Genomic DNA, 6000 nt, shown 5'->3' on the forward strand with positions numbered 1-6000 from the left:
CATGAAAGTCTTAAAGGGCTCATATTTGTCTAAACCCACGTTTATTTGTCTGTGGTTCATTTATTTGTGTATTTGGACCCTAATAGTTCATACAGTTTGAATTTGAACCCTCCAGCTGCTGCAAAGCTATCATTATATTCATTTGGGCAAAAATCGAGTGGATTTCTACAACCTGTTTTAATTCCTGCTTAATTTGTTACATTTTATAACTAGTTACATCACAGCATTTGCACATTTAAGTTCCAGAATTCCGATGAATATTTCTCAGAGTACGACATAATTGTTTATCAGCAACAGCGGTTGTAGATAAAACTGAAAATATGTCCAAACTTCGAGACAATTACCTAAAATGTTCAGTTGTTGGTTGAACAGGACAGAGCAGCACAGCCAATAACCTGGAGGGGGCGGAGCCTGAAGTGGCTCATGTGCATTTAAAGGGCCAGCGCTCCAAACCACCTTTCTGGTGTCATTACTCAGAAATAGGGTTGAAGATGGACCTGTGGAGTTGAATGAATGAAGAATTCAGACCCAAACAGAGCATTTAGAGTTTATGGAGACCACAGGGAAATGTGGGAAAATGAAGAATTCCATTTAAGAAAAGGCAAACTATCACTTCTTTAAATCTCAATCTTGATATTAACCCTTTCATGCATAGTGGTCACTCCAGCGGACAGTTACTCTACAGCTGTTCTCTTGTATATTCATGGGTTTTGTTGTTTTAGTTCCACATCAACCAACACAGTGGACACTTATGCATCATCTCATAAACTGCAATTCATACCATTATTGTAACTTTGCTGTTCTTGATTGGTTCTTGAGTGGAAATCAATTGTTAATATTTATTTTTTGCATATTATCTCCATGAAGTGAGTAATAACTAGTATTAGAATATGTTAAAATGTGAGAAAACATCAGATTAGCTGCATTAAACATGGTTTCATTTCACTGTTTTCATATCACTTTATGATATTGGGTTTTATATACTTGCTTCAGGAATAAAATTCATGGTGTAGCTGAGTGGACATTTTTGTAACTCCATGAAAAACAGGTTAAAACACATACAAGTTGGACTAGGTCCCCCAGCCTATCAACTGCCTCTATATATGTGCCAGGTTTGAAGTAAATTGAAACAAAATTGATGTTTTTATAAACATTTCATTATAAGTAAATGTAGGATTTTTTTTAAAAAAAAAGTCAACTTTAACATACTTTTCCCAAAATATAATCAGATCTATTCTGGGACACTGGCAATCTATAAACCCAATTTGGTATGAATTCAACCAATAGTTTTACTTCTACAGACATTTGAAATTTTGCCCATTATAAGTAAATGGGGGAATTTTTTTTTTTTTTTTAAATTCATAAAAAATTTTTTAACATTAACCCTCTTTTCCCAAAATATAATCACATATTCTGGGTCACTGGCAATCTATAAACCCAATTTGGTATGAATTCAAACAATAGTTTTACTGCTAAAGTGTTAAGAAAGAAAGAAAGAAAGAAAGAAAGAAAGAAAGAAAGAAAGAAAGAAAAAGACAAACCGAACCAAAAAAAAAAACCAAAACAAAAAAACAATACCCCTTGCCTCCTTTTCGGGGGGTGGGGTAATAATCTGCATCAGCACTGACGTCACAGAACACTAAAGTGTAATACCAATAATGTCCACTAGATAATGGTGTTTTGTATTATGTACTACTGTGTTACTGTAAAGACTGAGAATAAAAGTTGTTTAGTGAAAATTTGTTTGTATTTTAATTATTGACACTAACGTATCCCTCTGGTGAAGACAACGATGATGAAGACAAACTAAAGGCATAAAAGGTGACTTATCTTTGGTGGATTTGTCGCCGTTTCGAGGTGGTCGCAGTGTTTGCAGCGGCTGAACCACCATTAACAATAATTGAGTTCCACTCCAGAGCGAGGCCGAAGAGAGGGGGTGGGTGTCCCTGTTAAAACGCCTCCCCCTCCTCTAATGTGCAGGTAAGGACCCCTCGCCGTCTCTCACTTTGAAGTGAAGCCTTAATCGAGACAAATTAAACTCAATTAAAGCGCTTTAGTGTCGCTGAGTGTTTCAGAGTTTTCAATTAGCTGCAGTCGGTGGATTATCATGGATCCAGTTACGGACGGAAAAACATCAGCCTGAACACCAAAGAAAAGGGATTAAAGATGGTTTTAACCGGTAAATAACACCAGTAAACACACAGTAACAGAAGCTGATTTCTGCTGCACAGAAAACACAGAATGAACATGTTTTATGTCCTTGAATCGTTCTTTTTGCAGAATTTTCTTGTGGATTTTTTTCACTTGTTCGAGGGCTTGGAGTCCAGTACATGATCATACTCCAGAAAATGCCCACTGTCTCCTACACTGTAAGACCGGATAAGTTGAGTTTACTTAAAAAATTAGAGTAAACCGGTTACCTTAAAAAAATTTAAGTAATGAAAACTTGAGTGCATTAAACTTAAATGCTTGATTTGAATGGAATTGCTATTTTAAGTACAACATACTAAATGCCAAGTTAATTTAACTCAAAATTTGTTGGAATGTCAATTGTTTCGGATAATCATTAAGTTAATATCATCAGTGCTTTGGACTCATTCTGAGTTGATGTAAATAAAAATCTTTTGCAGTATAAATTGCTGTATGAAATTATTCATCTTAATATATTGCAGCGTGGATGGAAGTTAAGCAGGAAGATAGCACAGTGTAATTTATCACTACAGGAGGTGCTATTATTTTGGTATGGCATAAAGATTTGTAAAAAAGAAGCTCTATTGTAGATGAACAGTAAATCCATAGTTCTTCCTCTGGCTCTGACTCATGGTGCAGCTCTACAAAAATACAAAAACAAACACAAAAAGGCCAATAAACACTGACATACACACATTAAATCCAAATTAACACTAACACCACAACCCCGCTGAACCCCTGCACAGAAAAAGAACACATTTTCAACAACATGCACAATACCCACAATGCAATGCAGAGATAAAGAGGTGTGGTCATGACTAAAACTTAGTGATTTAAATCCATTCAACTTAAACTTTTTTGTACTTTTGACTATATCTACAAATTAGTAGAATATACTTAAGATTTTATAGTAATGGAATAAAACTTAAATAATTTAAGTACATTGTAATTAAAGCATTTTAGTAAATACAAAGTCCGGGCTTACAGTGTACAAAACTAGAAGCACTCGGAGAGCGCAGACCTCCGCCAAGGCTGATCAGTGGCCCCACCCGTGGGCCCCCCCACCCCCGATCACCACCAAAATTAAATCATTTCTTCCTTATCCCATTTCCAACAAACCCTGAAAATTTCATCAAAATCTGTCCATAACTTTTTGAGTTATGTTGCACACTAACGGACAGACAAACAAACAAACAAATAAACAAACAGACAAACAAACAAACCCTGGCAAAAACATAACCTGCTTGGCGGAGGTAAATATGGAAAATAGCAAAAAGGTACCGATCAGTAAAACAGATTATTTATTCCACGAGTTTTTTTTTTTTTTCTCACAAAAATATACAATTTTGATGTTAAGATTTCAAAAAAGCTGTGTCTTGGAAGTGTTTAGAGATAAAGTCATACTGTAATTGAGAAAGATATTGGATATGACCCAAAGTTTATGACTGGAGTAAATGTACTCATCTAATTTGCATATTATGAAGTCACAGTGGGGTGGCCATATTGGATTTTAGTAAAATTGAACTTTGAACATATTTACATGGAAGTTTTCTTTTTCTTTTTTTTTGTTCATCTTATCCTTAAAATAAAGTAATTAAACATTAGTAAAAAGTAAAATGCAGTAAGTTTTTATATCTTTTTATCCACATCTGTCCTTATTTATCCAATCTAAAACTAAATCAGCTTTACTTTCTTACCAAACCAGCTCAGGACCATGCCTTTAAACTGGATTTTCTTCTTCACTTTGAATAGAAACATGCCCTGAAATGGTGTTAGGACTGAAGGAGCACATGTCCGCCATCTGTTGGTGGGAGGTGGTAACAACATTTGGAAACTATCTGGAGCAATCTGTTTCATTCACTTATGTTGCTTGTCACAATATTGCAACTTTGGTGCTTAAAGGGTTAACTGGAATCTACTTTCCAGATATTAGACAATATCCACAAACATCAGAAAGATGTAAAAGTCATGACTGATCTCCTTTCTTAGCCACAGCTGTGATTAATCAAGACGAAACAGACATAAAAGATGGAACCAGACATTAAAAAAAAAACAAAAAACAAAAAAAAACTGCAATGAGACTAAAACAATGTAAAAGACACAAAACAAAGACAACGTATAAGACGTGAGAGACGAACCAGCGAACATGATGAAACAACAAATGTAATGAAATGACGTAAAAGATGTATCAAGACAAATAAGTGAGGAGACAAAAATGACATAAAAGTGGGAAGTACATAAATGGTGTAATATGACAAAAACCATGTAAAAGACATACTGAGACAAAAATGTAAGGAGACAAAATTGATGCAAAAGACACAAAACAAGATGAAAACATGAAAGACGTGGACGACGTAAAAGATGTAAGAAGGTGAAAAGGACGTAAATGATGCAACAAGACATTAACCCTTTCATGCATGAATTAGGAGAACTATAGAAAAGATTTTTTTTCCTGAGTGTTTTTATTCCTCTTTAGACATGAAAAAAAAACAAAAAAAACAATGTGATTTAATGTTTTTTTAATGAACCTATTTTTTATGGAGTTACAAAAATGTCCACTCAGCTGGACACCACGTGTTTAATGTTTTTTAAGCAAAGAAACATGTATTTAATACGCAATATCAGAAAGTGAAAAACTGTGTGAAAACAATGAAATAAAAACATTTTTAATGCAGCTAATCTAATGTTTTCTCACATTTCATCATACTCTAATACTAATTGTTACTCAGTTCATAGAGGTAATATACAATTTTTTTTGTACAGGGTGGGGAAGCAAAATTTACAATATTTTGAGGCAGGGATTTAAAGACAGTGTATGACCAATTAGTTTATTGAAAGTCATGAGAATTTATTTGCCACAAGAAAATGTCCATAATAGAAAATGTTTTTATTCTATGTGTCCTCCTTCTTTCTCAATAACTGCCTTCACACGCTTCCTGAAACTTGTGCAAGTGTTCCTCAAATATTGGGGTGACAACTTCTCCCATTCTTCTTTAATAGTATCTTCCAGACTTTCTGGTAATAGTTTTGCTCATAGTCATTCTCTTCTTTCCATTATAAACAGTCTTTATGGACACTCCAACTATTTTTGAAATCTCCTTTGGTGTGACGAGTACATTCAGCAAATCACACACTCTTTGACGTTTGCTTTCCTGATTACTCATATGGGCAAAAGTTTGTGAAAAGGTATGGATAATAGTGTTAGGTATGATTATGACATCAATATATGTTTGGTTTCAAAACAATTGACGTAGTGCCTGCTGAGAAAAAACAACTAAATGTTCATTGTACATTTTGCTTCCCCACCCTGTATAAGAAAACTGTTAATTACAGTCTAACAATTAGCAATTGATCTAAAGTCAAACACATTAGTGCAGATCAGGTTTATCAAGAACAGCAAAGTTACAGTAATGGTATGAATGTCAGTGTATGGGATGATGCAGCGTCCACTGTGTTGAATGATATGGAACTAAAACAACAAAACCCATGAATGTACAAGAGAACAGCTGGAGAATAGATGTCCACTGTTGTGACCACTGTGCATGAAAGGGTTAAACACATATTATAATGGAATGTCACTGATTGAAAACACTAGAAGATTTTGTCGTGGTATTTTCTCCTCCAAATAAAATAAAGTTTAATGAGACTGATTTGTTTGTGTCATTTTTAGCTTACCAGCCTCTCGGCCGGTAAGCTAAAAATGAACAGAAATCAACAAAATTACCTCCTGATCTGAATCTCACCTCTCACTTTTTTGCACATTTTCCATAAACTGGATCAACGTTTGTGACACGACGTAAAACCAGACTT

The sequence above is a fragment of the Sphaeramia orbicularis genome, chromosome 24, assembly GCF_902148855.1.
Source record: "Sphaeramia orbicularis chromosome 24, fSphaOr1.1, whole genome shotgun sequence".
NCBI lineage: Eukaryota > Metazoa > Chordata > Actinopteri > Kurtiformes > Apogonidae > Sphaeramia > Sphaeramia orbicularis.